Here is an 18076-nt window from a genome sequence, read left to right on the forward strand (position 1 = left end):
AGACGACTGTCAATACGAACGGCCCAAGACATGGCAGAGTCCAAGGAGGTAGGTCTCTCATGAAAGGCAAATGCATCTATCAATCCCTCTGAAAGACCATGGCAAAATTGACTTCGGAGTGCAGCATCATTCCAACCAGTATCAGCTGCCCATCTCCGAAATTCTGAGCAGTATATCTCTGCGGATTGTTTACCCTGACATAAAAGACGTAGTCTAGACTCAGCCAGAGCAATACGATCCAGATCATCATATATCTGACCAAGGGCTAAAAAGAATTCATCCACTGAACGGAGGGGCCGTGCCCCCATCGGCAGCAAAAAGGCCCAGGACTGAGCGTTATCCCTGAGCAGCGAGATGATGATCCCCACCCTCCGTTCCTCAGCACCAGAGGAATGGGGAAGTAGGCCAAAATGGAGTTTGCAAGCCTCTCTAAAACGAACAAAATTCTCACTACCCCCGGAGAACGTATCCGGGAGCGAGATCTTAGGCTCAGAACAAACTCCATGAACGCAAGCTGAACCGCTCACTTGAAACTGAGAAAGAGTCTTACGGAGATCTGCTACCTCCAATGAAAGACCCTGCATGCGTTCAGTCAAAAGTGAAACCAGATCCATGCTTGAGACGGTTTTGGCGGTTTATAATGTCACGGAAGGTGTACAGGAAACTAGAAGACACAAAATGAAGATCCAACTGACTGGATCCAAAACTAAGGAACAAAAGGGAGAGCCCTGCATCAGACCTGGCTCTCTCCCTAACTGCTCAGCCTATGCGAAAATCCCAATGGTAGATGATCGCATATCCTCGTACCTCGACTGTATAACACCTGAACACCCTATAATAGTGAGGGGACACGACCACCGGCTCCCTACACTTGATACGGAGGGAGTCAGGGTCACCTGGGATCCAGCAAACAGGAAAACACAAATGAACGCACAAAACTTATCTGTAGAAGACTCAGAAGTAGGATCAGCATGCACACACTCCAGGAAGTAATATAAACCGCAAAGTGATGCAGTATGGGGAGGGATTTAAAGGGATGCAATCAGTGCAACTACATGACAGCTGAGAGAGGCTAACGAGATGAGAAAATGAAAGCAAAACAAAAGGAACCTCAAGGAGGAGGTTCTGAAGGACATCTGTCAGAGCTTCTCAGATGTCTGGTGGTGACAGATACAAAGGCATATCTTAAGAAATAAAAAAAAAAAACAATACATGGAATATTATATTTGGTACACGTTTCTGCAAAAGTCATGAGGCGTTTGTGATCCAAAATGTCAAATACATGTTTATTTATTCAATGCTATCCAATTGGACAGGTCTGTATCAGAGATGAGAGAAGAGAAAAATAGAAGATGGCATATCAGCTATTTGTATAGATAATAGATTCTCCAAAGACACATACTTCTTCCAGACATCCGGACCTGCTTTAACGGTAAGGAGTGTGGATCCAGGGGGGCTACGATGGAAAAAATCTGAAGCAAAAGTTGGGAAGGCAGAGGAATGGACCCAGACATTTCCAGTTCCATTGATGTCCAGTGTTTAATGGGAGAGGGATTTAACCATTGTCTCACTTGTAACAATGTTGCATGATAATATGTGACAAAATGTGGGCCTCCCAGGCCTCCTTGCTTAATAGAATGAAATAGAATCTGGGATGCTACTTTAACTCTACCATGTTTCCAGATGTATCTAATAAACAGGGACTGAAGTTTCTGGAAATATGACGCAGGAACAGAAATTGAAGAGTTTTGAAAAAGATAAAGCAACCTAGGAAGGATCAACATTTCACAGAGGCTATGCAGCCCACCCAGGAAATCTCATGTTTCAGATGTTCCTGGAGCTCCTTTGCAACCAAGCTAAGCAGCGGTACATAATTAGCAGTGTACAGTTTAGATACTGGGTATGTCAGCTTAATATCTAAATAAGGGATGCCAAGAATGGGAAAAGAAAAAGCTAAGACTCCAGGAGAGATGACAGTTTCCTGAGGTATTTGCTCCAGTAATTACATCACAGAGAGAAGGGAAACTTATGGATCTGATACGGCTATAATAGGGCTACAATCACATCCTCTGAAAAAAAAACTATTTTGTATTCTGTGGACCCAGGGTGATACCACGAATCCCAGGATCAAACCATATTTTTTCCGCAAGTGGCTCCTTCACCAGTGTGAATAGCAAAGAGGACAAGGGACACCCTTGGCAGGTCCCATTAGAAATATGGAATATGAGAGGAAAAACCTGACAAGAACAAATACAGATGGAGGATTATACAGAGCCATTATACCACTAAGGGCATTTCCTGTGATACTAAATTTAAGAAGAACCAACCTGAGGTATTCCCATGCCTTCTCCGCATCCAAAGAAAGGAGCAGACAAGGCATACAACCATGTCCTATATAATCAATGAGGTTGATGAAACGACGGGTACCATCTACTGAATACCTGCCCTTCACAAAACCAACTTTGTTACAATAGACCAATGTAGGTACCGTAATATATCTGCCAATCTAGCAGCTAAGAGCTTCGCATAGATTTTCAGATCAGTATTAAAAAGAGAAATGGGGTGAAAGTTGCTGGGTCTATCCGGAATCTTCCTAGGCTTCAGAAGGGTAATAATAATTGCTTTCCACTGGGATATACCCAGTAATTTAAAAAGAATAAAGTATAGCAAGAAGTAAAGGAGATAACGTAAAGTGAAATATAAAATGATCATTAGTCAACCCATTTGGGTCCAGGGCTTCATGAGGTTTTAAAGTGGAAATAGCTTTGTGGAGCTCTGCAGCAGTGAGAGGCTCCAAAAGAGAATCCAATTGAGCTGGGGAAACAGAAGGCAATGAAACTGAATTAAGAAATGAAGTACTAGTTTCTTTAGTAGGCTGAATGGTATGGGGATATATATAACATCATAATAGGCAGCTTTATATTTAGCTTTCTGCTGAATTTCAAAGATCTGATGATTATCACAATCATAAATATATGGTATATGTGACTTGGCCTAGGTGCGTTTAAGCTAGGAAGCTAAGAGAACACTAGGTCTATTACTGAGCCAATAGTATCTGGCTTTCAATCGTCGTAAAGCGTTTTTTTAATTATAAAAGTCAAGTTGGTGAACCTTCTGTTGAATTGCAGTAATCGGTTTTGCCCTGTCGGGGCAATAATGAGACAAATTATATCATTAATTAGAGATTCTTGTTTGGCAGGTCTATCTTTTTTATCCTTAGCAGCTTCCAGCCACATTAATGTAGTGTCCATGTATGTACACCTTGTGGGCATATGAGACAGAGAGGTCAGGGGTGCCATTATACAGGTCCTTTTAAAAAAATTAGCATAATGTGATAAAGTTCAGTATTTTCTGTAATGTACTGATAAACATTAGACTTTCATATATTTTAGATTCATTACACACCAACTGAAGTAGTTCAAGCCTTTTATTGTTTTAATATTGATGATTTTGGCATACAGCTCATGAAAACCCAAAATTCCTATCTCAAAAAATTAGCATATCATGAAAAGGTTCTCTAAATGAGCTATTAACCTAATCATCTGAATCAACTAATTAACTCTAAACACCTGCAAAAGATTCCTGATGCTTTTAAAAACTCCCAGCCTGGTTCATTACTCAAAACCGCAATCATGGGTAAGACTGCCGACCTGACTGCTGTCCAGAAGGCCATCATTGACACCCTCAAGCAAGAGGGTAGGACACAGAAAGAAATTTCTGAACGAATAGGCTGTTCCCAGAGTGCTGTATTAAGGCACCTCAGTGGGAAGTCTGTGGAAAGGAAAAAGTGTGGCAGAAAACGCTGCACAACGAGAAGAGGTGACCGGACCCTGAGGAAGATTGTGGAGAAGGACCGATTCCAAACCTTGGGGGACCTGCGGAAGCAGTGGACTGAGTCTGGAGTAGAAACATCCAGAGCCACCGTGTACAGGCGTGTGCAGGAAATAGGCTACAGGTGCCGCATTCCCCAGGTCAAGCCACTTTTGAACCAGAAACAGCGGCAGAAGCGCCTGACCTGGGCTACAGAGAAGCAGCACTGGACTGTTGCATGTCATTCGGAAATCAAGGTGCCAGAATCTGGAGGAAGACTGGGGAGAGGGAAATGCCAAAATGCCTGAAGTCCAGTGTCAAGTACCCACAGTCAGTGATGGTCTGGGGTGCCATGTCAGCTGCTGGTGTTGGTCCACTGTGTTTTATCAAGGGCAGGGTCAATGCAGCTAGCTATCAGGAGATTTTGGAGCACTTCATGCTTCCATCTGCTGAAAAGCTTTATGGAGATGAAGATTTCATTTTTCAGCACGACCTGGCACCTGCTCACAGTGCCAAAACCATTGGTAAATGGTTTACTGACCATGGTATTACTGTGCTCAATTGGCCTGCCAACTCTCCTGACCTGAACCCCCTAGAGAATCTGTGGGATATTGGGAAGAGAAAGTTGAGAGACGCAAGACCCAACATTCTGGATGAGCTTAAGGCTGCTATCGAAGCATCCTGGGCCTCCATAACACCTCAGCAGTGCCACAGGCTGATTGCCTCTATGCCACGCCGCATTGAAGCAGTCATTTCTGCAAAAGGATTCCCGACCAAGTATTGAGTGCATAACTGAACATAATTATTTGAGGGTTGACTTTTTTTGTATTAAAAACACTTTTCTTTTATTGGTCGGATGAAATATGCTAATTTTTTTAGATAGGAATTTTGGGTTTTCATGAGCTGTATGCCAAAATCATCAATATTAAAACAATAAAAGGCTTGAACTGCTTCAGTTGGTGTGTAATGAATCTAAAATATATGAAAGTCTAATGTTTATCAGTACATTACAGAAAATAATGAACTTTATCACAATATGCTAATTTTTTGAGAAGGACCTGTATTTAAAGTATTCCTCTAGTGCTTGGAGAGATTGCGAGTGATATTTTGGTGAATTTAGTATAAACTGGTTGATACGCCAGGGCTAGTAGGGGGGATATGGGTAGTTTTCTGCGAGGGACATAAGAATGGGAGCATGATCAGATCAGGTGATCGGGCCAATACTGGTGGACAGAAGTCTGGTAGAAAGCAACTATCAATAAGAAAGTAATCAATCCAAGAAAAGGAACAATGGGGGCGAGAAAAAAAGTAAAATACCTTACGGTGATATGTTGGTGTCTCCAAGCATCTAACCACTCTTCTTGGTGAGTAACATCACACAAGGCAGAGAGACCATTTGAAAATCTGGAGTAAACGAACCCAATGCAGGACACATCACCACGTTGAAGTCACCAGCTAATAATAGCGATCCCACTTTATCAATAATTTTCAAGAGTTTGTGGAAAAAGCAAAACTGATAAGTGTTCGGAGCTTACACATTGACTATAGTGTACGGCACATTATTCATACTACATGCAAGAAAAATGCACCTACCACCAAGGTCTTCAATTCAGTGGGATAGGGAAAAAAAAATAATACTGTCTGCTTAATTGCTATAACTACAACTCGTTTTTTTTAGATAAAGCATGCACTTAAAAAATGTGAGGAAAGGCCTGATGACGTAACCTACACGTATCAGATTCATTCAGGAGGGTGTCTTGGAAACTTAAAACATGCACTTTCGAGCGTTTCACCTCATTCCAAAGTTGCAATATAATATAAAATATAAAGACTGTTGAGGCCCTTTGTATTAAACTAGCATTTGCACAAAATTGTATTCTATGACTTGTTAGAAGGGTACAGGATGTCAACTGTAGTGAAGGTAATGTTCTTACCAATGACTATATTTGTGAGTTATAACCTCCCTTCTGATCCCCAGCTAGGTTAAGTGACCAAGACTCTGTTCGCCAACTCACACAAGACAGGAAGTCAATTACTTCTTTATTAATTCTTATGAGACTGACATTGAGGTACCCATAGGAACACATAGAGAAACTGGCTTCCTGTCCACACATAAGATGCTGTGTTATTTGGAGAGTCAGAGTGCTGGTCATATGACATAGCTGAGGATCAGAAGGGAATTGATAACTCACAAATATAGTCACTGGTAAGAGGATTGCTTTCACTACAGTGTTTAAAGATCTTTATTATTTTCCAACATAATTACAGGCAAAATCCATTAAAATTTATTTTTTATATCAGACAACCTGTCCAGTGGCTCCAGATCTTTTCCCAAGTTCGTATTCTTCCCATACTCCAGTAGTATATCTTTTCATAATTAATGACCGTATCCAACAAGCCTTCCCATGCTTTTATAAATCGTTTTTTTTTATCTGAACGCCATTCTCAAGCAATTATGATCCTAGCTATTAATAATACACGTAACAAACACTTAAGCTTACCACCTATTTTGAGGAATTTAACAACATCTCCAATCACTACGAAATCAGGTATATTAGGGCATATAAGGTATATAGGGCAAATAATTTACCATTAATCATGGAGAAAACCTGTTGCCAATATCTTTGTACTACCGGACAGTTCCAAATTAAATGTAAAAAGTCTGTTTTCACCACCAAACATTTACGACACCTAGAGTTTTAAGCCCATCCTATTCTATATAAAAACTTTGGAGTATAATATTCTATGTTGTTTAGAGATGGAGGCTATCTTTACATTCCTATATATTTTTTATTTGCCCCATTGCATCACCCTTATATTTCCTAAATCTCTATTCCAGTCCCTTTCGCTTTTAAATCTATTTATCTCCGCCATTTCTCTTATAATTATTTTGTATATTTCTGACAGTGAAACTTGCTCTCCCTACATTTAGCTCAATAACGTTATGTGGTTTCACACAAAAAAAACGGAGTGATCCTTGGTGCTTTTATAAGCATGTAGTAATTGGTGATAAAACCTGTGCTTTATATCAGTGCATCCTTCTACACCATAATCCGTCAACATCTTAATTTTCCCTTCATCAAAAAGGTGAGCCACCAAATAAATACCCCTATCGATCCAATATTTAGAATCCTATTACTGACAGCATCTGCTCAGGTTTAGTGATTTTTTTTTTTTGTGTAAAAAAAGAAATCGGTTATATATATATCAATTTTAGTTAGTACTAGTTTAGATTTTTGAACCCACACACGTGCTGTCTGCATGTGTGGGTCCTGCACCTGCTGAGTGCCAGTCACTAGTGTCAATCTTTTTCTCTTTCTTTTTTCTCTTTTACTTCTTTCTTTTTTTTCTTTATCGTACATTTTCTTTTAAATTCAATACAAGCCCCCTCATGTGTTAAATCACTACATACACCCCCTGACACTTTTCATTTTACACACACTAATAAAAATAAAAATGTCCCATCCATCCCAGAGAATGTACTCTGCTGAAGAGGCATACGCCATCCTTGCTTCTGAAACGGAGTCTGCAAGTAAGGGAGAAGAGGATGCCACATTCCTCTACTCCTACATCATCATCGTCATCCGGTGATGAGGGACCCTCAAGGAGACGCCCCAGGAGAGATAAAGTAGCTCCCCCCCCCCAGTGATCCCCTATGGACCACACCACCTGAGGATTATGAGCCCCAAATTCCAGAGTTTGACTGCAGGGACTTCAAAATGAGACAATATTGGCGTTCAGATGTCTTGTACAACACTCCAATTTACAATATGGCCATGTCCCGCTCAAGATTTGAATCAGTTATGAAATTCCTACATTATAATGATAACGCACAGTGCCCCCCCTCAAAATGACCCACAATTTGACCGTCTATTCAAAATAAGACCCCTCCTGGAGCACCCCAACTCCAAATTTAGAGAGGTGTTTACCCTAGAAAAAGAAACTAGCATAGACAAGTCCCTTGTACATTTTAAAGGAAGGGTTAAATTCCGCTGAGCACCACGCCATCTGGGTCTGTTGTGGAGGCGAAGGTCTGTGATCTCCGAAGTTACAAGGGGTATAGGTGATTTACTTATTTGAGCAGTGCCGCTGTTTTTCCTCACTTTCATCTCCCTACCATTTGTTTGAACATGACTGCAACAGCTGAGCACGCTTTAGAAGGACTTTCACCATCTTCACCATCCCCTCCTGCTAGCCAGACCGATGAAGTGGCTTCCAGTTTGCAAAAAGGCAGAGAGGGAGCGGAGGCCTTTTTTACAGTGTGCAATGAAAGGGACCAAGATTTTTCTATGAGCACTCGATCCCTGGAGGCGAAAATTTTCCAACTAGCAGACAAGGAGGTGCGTCTATTTTGAACCATTAAGTCCCTTACCTCGTATAAAGAGAGAAATCGCGTTCCGCAAGGTCTCAGAATCTATAAAGATGTACATCAATATGAGGATGATGGGGACTTTGTGGAAGCATCGAAACAGATGCATGCAGATTTTTCTATGCAGATACTCAACTCAGTCCTAATACGGGATGAGAAGGAGTACAAACAGGTTAACTTAGACCTGGAAAAAGCGCAGTCTGAATTAAAACTGAGAATGACGGAGACGCAGCATGTTAATTTTGAAAAAAGGGTAAGCAAGAAGTTGTCTTTTACTCAAATTGAAATAAAGGAGAGGAAAAGAGACAAATTTCTTCAAGACAAGATTGACTACGAGAGCGACAGAGTCTTTGATTGGAACAAGAGTAGAGGCCGTCCCCGTCGTAACCCCTGCTGTACCCATAGTGATTTCTGGACCACTGACTGATTCCAGTCAGTCAGAGAACGGAGCAACTGCTCGAGCCAACAACGGCCCCCCTTTAGGAAAAGAATTAGAAGGGGACGAGGGCAACAGAAGAGGAAGGAACACCCGAGTTCGCAAATCCACGAGAAGGAGGAGACAAGTCTCCTGGAAACAGTAGAGACGTCCCAATCACCCCTGTCCACACAGGACTCTCCTAGTATTGTCATTAATCTCACTGCTTATGAATTGCCCCCGAGCTGTCTCTCACTCCTCCAGAGAGGATTGGGATACAGCTTAGTGGAACAATTCAACCCTAGTGGAACAATTCACCATTACCTGGTGAGGTCCCCGCACATATGACATGTGCTGATCACCATCTGCAGCATCGATTTGATACTGAGGAAATTCAATGTATTCAGTTTCTTGCGGATATTGAGAGCGATACCACTGTACCTGACTCCCATTGACCTCTTCCACAAAAGAGTACTTAGGGATGTACGTGCACTGATTTATCCAGTGGCACCCCCTAACATTACTCGTGAGGAACGGGCTGCTTTACAATGGCTTGATGGTCTTGATGACGTTGTCATCAAGCCCGCCGACAAGGGGGGCAATGTGGTCCTGATGACCAAGGCCTACTATATGGAGGAAGCCTCCAGACGATTGGAAGACAGGAGTGTATATAAGAAGCTTAGTGACAACCCTGTCCCGTTAATACTGGCCAGGGTTCAGTCACTCCTTGCTAAATACATCGACATACAATTTCTGCCCAAAAGTATTCTGGAGAGATTCACCCCTAAATTCTCTAAGAACCCGGCTTGGTATTTCGTCCCCAAAATACACAAGTCGCTGTCCCATCCTCCAGGAAGGCCCATCATCGCCGGAATGGAATCAGCGACAGAACCTATTTCGAGGTACACTGATTGGTTGTTGAGGCCGTTACTCAGAGGTACTCCCACGTATATTAAGGACACGGGAGGAGTGGCGGGAGGAATTCCACCTTGTGTCCTTGGACGTGGAGAGTCTGTACACTACACTAGGACTTTTTGCACGCACGGTACAAAAAGCTGGCGGTATACACTCACCTAAAGAATTATTAGGAACACCTGTTCTATTTCTCATTAATGCGATTATCTAGTCAACCAATCACATGGCAGTTGCTTCAATGCATGTAGGGTTGCGGTCCTGGTCAAGACAATCTCCTGAACTCCAAGCTGAATGTCAGAATGGGAAAGAAAGGTGGGCTACAACAGCAGAAGACCCCACCGGGTACCACTCATCTCCACTACAAATAGGAAAAAGAGGCTAGAATTTGCACGAGCTCACTAAATTTGGACTGTTGAAGACTGGAAAAATGTTGCCTGGTCTGATGAGTCTCGATTTCTGTTGAGACATTCAAATGGTAGAGTCCAAATTTGGCGTAAACAGAATGAGAACATGTATCAATCATGCCTTGTTACCACTGTGCAGGCTGGTGGTGGTGGTGGAATGGTGTAGGGGATGTTTTATGGGCACATTTTAGGCCCCTTAGTGCCAATTGGCCATCGCTTAAATGCCACGGGCTACCTGAGCATTGTTTCTTACCATGTCCATCCCTTCATGACCACCATGTACCCATCCTCTGATGGCTACTTCCAGCAGGATAATGCACCATGTCACAAAGCTCGAATCATTTCAAATTGGTTTCTTGAACATGACAATGAGTTTACTGTACTAAATGGCCCCACAGTCACCAGATCTCAAACAAATAGAGCATCTTTGGGATGTGGTGGAACGGGAGCTTCGTGCCCTGGATGTGCATCCCTCAAATCTCCATCAACTGCAAGATGCTATCCTATCAATATGGGCCAACATTTCTAAAGAATGCTATCAGCACCTTGTTGAATTAATGCCACGTAGAATTAAGGCAGTTCTGAAGGCAAAAGGGGGTCCAACACTGTATTAGTATGGTGTTCCTAATAATTCTTTAGGTGAGTGTATATTGTACAGATGGCACTGTACAAGGCGTACATTTTACATGGAACTGCAGGCCACACATGAACTTTCCTTCAGTTCCAAGAGGTGGTCATCAAGGCCCTAATTTTCCAAAATCAGGAAGGGGAGGGCCCAAGTCCCACAAACAGCAAAGAGGGGAAAGACCCAAAAACGATGTTGTTTTTTTTTACAAAAAGGGAATACAAAAAGACACCACTTATCAGTGCGACACCTTCCCAGATAAACCTGGCCTCTGCATAAAGGATTGTTTCCGAATTTACCACTCATCCATGGATTTTTTATTTCATCTTTTTGCTCCCCGTAATATTTCCACTTTATATCCCTGATTTAGTCCACTTCGCTTGCATATTCCACTTTCCAACAACCACTACATATTCTTTTCTTTAAGACAACTGTTAAAAGGTTTGTACGGGGGTGCTCTTTCCAAAATGGGGTCACTTCTTGGGGTTTTTCATTTCTGGGGACCTCAGGAAATTTATTTAACATGAAATGGCAGCTAAAATCTATGTCGGTTTATTAAGGCCTGCAAAAAACTGTTTTTGCACTTTGCTTCTAGAGACCTGCTGTGCGCCAATACAGCAGGCTACAAGCACATATGGGGTGTTTGCAAAAAGGGGAGAAAATGGGGAACATATACTGGGGTGCATTTTCTCCCTTAACCCCTTGTGAAAGTGAAAAATTGGGGTCTGCTAGTAATTTTTCATCTTTCCAAATGTGTGATTTGAAATGCTTTTTCAAGTATTTCTGTCTTTTGTGAGACACCTGTTTGCCCAAAATTACCCTTTCTACCACTCAAAATGTTCGTACGGTGATGCTTTTTCCAAAATGGGGTCACTTCTTGAGGTTTCTAATTTCTGAGGATCTTAGGAAATTTATTTAATGCGACATGGCACCTAAAATCCATGTCTGCCAATTTAGGCCTGTCAGCAAAATTCATATTTTGCCGTTTGCCTGCTCTGCGCCAATACATCAGGCTACAAGCACATATGGGGTGTTTCCTGAATGGGGAGAAAATGGTGAACACCACCTGGTGTGCATTTTCTCCTTTAACCCCTTGTGGGGAAAAAATTGGGGTCCGCTAGTAATTTTTATTTTTTTCACAAATGTGTGATTTGAAATGTTTGCTGAAAAGTACCCTTTTCATTTCTGGGGACCTCATGAATTTATTTAATGCAAAATGGCACTTAAAATCCATTTCTGCAAATTCAGGTCAGCAAAAATCCATATTTAGCTGTTTGACTCTAGAGCCTTGCCATGCGCTCATACATCATTTTTTGAGCACATATGGCTTATTCGGGGGGGAAATGGTGAACAAAATGTGGGGTGCCCTTTGTCCTGGTACCCCTTGTGAAAGTGAAAAATCTGGGTGTAAAGCAACTTTTTGGGGAAAAATTTAAAATTTTTAATTTAATTTTCACAGCCAAGCATTTCCTAATTCTGTGAAACGATCTATGGGTCAAAGTGCTCATTACACACCTTGAAATATTCCTTGAGGGGTGTAGTTTCACGAATGGGGTAACTTTTTGGGGGTTTCCACTGTAGGGCCACCTCAGGGTGTCTTCACATGCAACATAGCTCCCAATTACCATTTCAGTTAAAGCCGCTCTACTCACGCCATTTGGTGCTCCTTCCACTCTGAAGCCTGCTGTGCACCCATACATCATTTTTTTTAGCACATATGGGGTGTTGGCATATTCGGGGGGAAATGGGGAACAAAATGTGGGGTGCATTTTGTCCTGTTACCCCTTGTGAAAGTGAAAAATGTGGGTGTAAAGCAACTTCTTTGGGGGAAAAAATTATAATTTTTCATTTTCAAAGTGTTTCCTAATTCTGTAAAATACCCGATGGGTCAAAGTGCTCACTACACACCTTGAAATATTCCTCGAGGGATGTAGTTTCTGGAATGGGTCACTATTTGGGGGTTTCCACTCAAGGTGTGTTCAATTGCAAGATGGCGCCTGTGAATTATTCTTGTAAAAGATGCCATCCAGAAGCCATTTGGTGCTCCTTTCCTTCTGACCCATGTGGTACACCCATATAGCACCATACATGCACATATGGGGTATTGCTGTAATCAGGATAAAAGGGGCAATAAATTAGGGAGTACATTTTCTCCAGTTCCCCCTTTTGAAAGTGAAAAATTTGGGCCTAAAGTCCATTTTTCACAGAAAAAATGCACCACACGGATATGCCACTGACTATACTGGCTAGTCATAAATGCAGATATTAAAAGCTGAGACTTTTGCCAATATATTCCTGTCAGGAAGATATCGGAGCCCCAAGCACCACGTCACGGTTCTCAGCATGGCAAGGGGTCCTACCACTACGCTACCTATGGTGTGAACAAGGTCTGAGGGTGATGTAATCCAGCTCACAGCCAGGCTTCCACACAACCGCCTAGCAGGACAACTAGTGCAATGTGAACAAAGCCAGACTGTAAGCCACACCCATATCAGACTATGTAATGGAGGCTACCAGGTGCAAAGAGTGTTTGAATGCCAGGTGAAGGCACATACACTACATATAAAACAAGACAAAAACACAGAAATATAGTGGCAAATCTGGGGGAGCTGCTCAACCCCTAACACTGTAGCGTGTTTTTCATTGGGGGAGCAGCCCCACCGCATGTGGACCGCAGCAAACGACTATCCCCAGAAAAAATTATTTTGCATACGGTGGAGGATGTCGGCGCGGTCCACATGCACCACAAAGGCATCCTACACAAAACGGAGCATTGTGCGGATGAAAATATAATCATAAATCACAGAAAAAATGCACCACACGGATATGCCACTGACTATACTGGCTAGTCATAAATGCAGATATTAAAAGCTGAGACTTTTGCCAATATATTCCTGTCAGGAAGATATCGGAGCCCCAAGCACCACGTCACAGTTCTCAGCATGGCAAGGGGTCCTACCACTACGCTACCTATGGTGTGAACAAGGTCTGAGGGTGATGTAATCCAGCTCACAGCCAGGCTTCCACACAACCGCCTAGCAGGACAACTAGTGCAATGTGAACAAAGCCAGACTGTAAGCCACACCCATATCAGACTATGTAATGGAGGCTACCAGGTGCAAAGAGTGTTTGAATGCCAGGTGAAGGCACATACACTACATATAAAACAAGACAAAAACACAGAAATATAGTGGCAAATCTGGGGGAGCTGCTCAACCCCTAACACTGTAGCGTGTTTTTCATTGGGGGAGCAGCCCCACCGCATGTGGACCGCAGCAAACGACTATCCCCAGCAAAAATTATTTTGCATACGGTGGAGGATGTCGGCGCGGTCCACATGCACCACAAAGGCATCCTACACAAAACGGAGCATTGTGCGGATGAAAATATAATCATAAATCACAGAAAAAATGCACCACATGGATATGCCACTGACTATACTGGCTAGTCATAAATGCAGATATTAAAAGCTGAGACTTTTGCCAATATATTCCTGTCAGGAAGATATCGGAGCCCCAAGCACCACGTCACGGTTCTCAGCATGGCAAGGGGTCCTACCACTACGCTACCTATGGTGTGAACAAGGTCTGAGGGTGATGTAATCCAGCTCACAGCCAAGCTTCCACACAACTGCCTAGCAGGACAACTAGTGCAATGTGAACAAAGCCAGACTGTAAGCCACACCCATATCAGACTATGTAATGGAGGCTACCAGGTGCAAAGAGTGTTTGAATGCCAGGTGAAGGCACATACACTACATATAAAACAAGACAAAAACACAGAAATATAGTGGCAAATCTGGGGGAGCTGCTCAACCCCTAACACTGTAGCGTGTTTTTCATTGGGGGAGCAGCCCCACCGCATGTGGACCGCAGCAAACGACTATCCCCAGCAAAAATTATTTTGCATACGGTGGAGGATGTCGGCGCGGTCCACATGCACCACAAAGGCATCCTACACAAAACGGAGCATTGTGCGGATGAAAATATAATCATAAATCACAGAAAAAATGCACCACACGGATATGCCACTGACTATACTGGCTAGTCATAAATGCAGATATTAAAAGCTGAGACTTTTGCCAATATATTCCTGTCAGGAAGATATCGGAGCCCCAAGCACCACGTCACGGTTCTCAGCATGGCAAGGGGTCCTACCACTACGCTACCTATGGTGTGAACAAGGTCTGAGGGTGATGTAATCCAGCTCACAGCCAAGCTTCCACACAACTGCCTAGCAGGACAACTAGTGCAATGTGAACAAAGCCAGACTGTAAGCCACACCCATATCAGACTATGTAATGGAGGCTACCAGGTGCAAAGAGTGTTTGAATGCCAGGTGAAGGCACATACACTACATATAAAACAAGACAAAAACACAGAAATATAGTGGCAAATCTGGGGGAGCTGCTCAACCCCTAACACTGTAGCGTGTTTTTCATTGGGGGAGCAGCCCCACCGCATGTGGACCGCAGCAAACGACTATCCCCAGCAAAAATTATTTTGCATACGGTGGAGGATGTCGGCGCGGTCCACATGCACCACAAAGGCATCCTACACAAAACGGAGCATTGTGCGGATGAAAATATAATCATAAATCACAGAAAAAATGCACCACACGGATATGCCACTGACTATACTGGCTAGTCATAAATGCAGATATTAAAAGCTGAGACTTTTGCCAATATATTCCTGTCAGGAAGATATCGGAGCCCCAAGCACCACGTCACGGTTCTCAGCATGGCAAGGGGTCCTACCACTACGCTACCTATGGTGTGAACAAGGTCTGAGGGTGATGTAATCCAGCTCACAGCCAAGCTTCCACACAACCGCCTAGCAGGACAACTAGTGCAATGTGAACAAAGCCAGACTGTAAGCCACACCCATATCAGACTATGTAATGGAGGCTACCAGGTGCAAAGAGTGTTTGAATGCCAGGTGAAGGCACATACACTACATATAAAACAAGACAAAAACACAGAAATATAGTGGCAAATCTGGGGGAGCTGCTCAACCCCTAACACTGTAGCGTGTTTTTCATTGGGGGAGCAGCCCCACCGCATGTGGACCGCAGCAAACGACTATCCCCAGCAAAAATTATTTTGCATACGGTGGAGGATGTCGGCGCGGTCCACATGCACCACAAAGGCATCCTACACAAAACGGAGCATTGTGCGGATGAAAATATAATCATAAATCACAGAAAAAATGCACCACACGGATATGCCACTGACTATACTGGCTAGTCATAAATGCAGATATTAAAAGCTGAGACTTTTGCCAATATATTCCTGTCAGGAAGATATCGGAGCCCCAAGCATGTTTTATATGTAGTGTATGTGCCTTCACCTGGCATTCAAACACTCTTTGCACCTGGTAGCCTCCATTACATAGTCTGATATGGGTGTGGCTTACAGTCTGGCTTTGTTCACATTGCACTAGTTGTCCTGCTAGGCGGTTGTGTGGAAGCCTGGCTGTGAGCTGGATTACATCACCCTCAGACCTTGTTCACACCATAGGTAGCGTAGTGGTAGGACCCCTTGCCATGCTGAGAACCGTGACGTGGTGCTTGGGGCTCCGATATCTTCCTGACAGGAATATATTGGCAAAAGTCTCAGCTTTTAATATTTGCATTTATGACTAGCCAGTATAGTCAGTGGCATATCCGTGTGGTGCATTTTTTCTGTGATTTATGATTATATTTTCATCCGCACAATGCTCCGTTTTGTGTAGGATGCCTTTGTGGTGCATGTGGACCGCGCCGACATCCTCCACCGTATGCAAAATAATTTTTGCTGGGGATAGTCGTTTGCTGCGGTCCACATGCGGTGGGGCTGCTCCCCCAATGAAAAACACGCTACAGTGTTAGGGGTTGAGCAGCTCCCCCAGATTTGCCACTATATTTCTGTGTTTTTTTCTAAAGTCCATTTTTGTCATATTTTTCATTTTCACAGCCAATTTCATGAATCACCTTTGAGGACAAAGTTCTCACTACACATCTTGAAATGAGAGGTGTAGTTTCCAGAATGGGGTCACTTTTTGGGGATTTCCACTCTAGGGGTACCTCAGGGTGTATTTATATGCAAAATAACTGCATATAAAGATAAGGTAGGGTATGTATACATATATATATATATATATATATATATATATATCACTGAATCTAGTAAATGTACCCTTTAAAATGTCACTTTTAATATATATAAGTTAAAGACCCACCAAGGTATAGACAAACAAATAAACAAATAAATAAACGTAATAGATATTAAGATTATTGGGACAGATAACCTAATAGGACTATAATCAAGTGATTAGAGGGAAAACAAACGAGGGGTTACCACTATGCGGTTACTCACGATACCGTAGATCATAGATGGAATAGTTGCTCACAATACCGTGGATCATAGGTGGGATGGACTGGAGAATGATAGGTCCAGAGTCAGATCAGCAGTTCTTACTGGATGTCAGATAATAGTAGATCGAAGTGACCCAGCAAAGATATGATGAAAACGGCTTGCGATGTATATTCATAGATAGGGTCAGTAACCCCATCTTTTGCCTAACAGCCTATACTATCCCTAGCTAAAGCAGGACAGCACCCCCAGATGAGAGAACTATCCTACCTATAAACATAGCCCCCAAAATTTAAAAGGGTACATTTACTATCTTCAGTGATATATATTTGTCTTTATATCCGACATAGCTCCCAAAAGCCAATCCTGTAAAACCGGTCCTCCAAAAGCCCTATGGCACTACTTCCCTTTTGAACCCTGCCATGCACCCATACATCATTTTTTGAGAACATATGGGGTGTTGGTGTATTCGGGTGGACATGGGAAATGAAATTTGGGGTGACTTTTGTCCTGTTATGCCTTGTTAAAGTGAAAAAATTTCAGTGTAAAGCAACTTTTTCTGGAAATTTTTTAAATTTTTCATTTTCACAGCCAAGCATTTCCTAAATCTGTGAAATGCCCGATGGGTCAAAGTGCTCACTACACACCTTGAAAAATTCCTTGAGGGGTGTAGTTTCTGGAATAGGGTCACTTTTTGGGGGTTTCCACTGTAGGGCCACCTCAGGTTGTCTTCATATGCGTCATAGCTCCCAATTACCATTCTAGCTAAATCAACTCTCCAAAAGCCATATGGTGCGCCTTCCACTCTAAAGCCTGCTGTGCTCCCATACATCAGTTTTTGAGCACAAATGGGGTGTTTCTGTAAACTCCAGATTCAGGGTAATATATTTAGAGTTTTGTATGGCTGTTTACCCTCCTTGATGCGTTGAAGAAAAAAAAATAGATAAAAATGTATAATCTGCGAAAAAAAATGTGAAATTTCGAAATTTCATTCCCATTTTTATTTACTTCTTGTGGGTTCAAAAGGGTTAACAAAGTATTAAAAAAACGGTTTGTAATAGCTTGAGGGGTGTAGTTTCTAAAATGGGGTGATTTATGGGTGGTTTCTAATATGTAATAACTGAATTGGTCCTGAAAAAATAGGGTTTTGGAAATGTTGTTAAAAATTGTAACATTTGCTTCAAAA

This window comes from Bufo gargarizans, chromosome 4 (genome assembly GCF_014858855.1).
Source record: "Bufo gargarizans isolate SCDJY-AF-19 chromosome 4, ASM1485885v1, whole genome shotgun sequence".
NCBI lineage: Eukaryota > Metazoa > Chordata > Amphibia > Anura > Bufonidae > Bufo > Bufo gargarizans.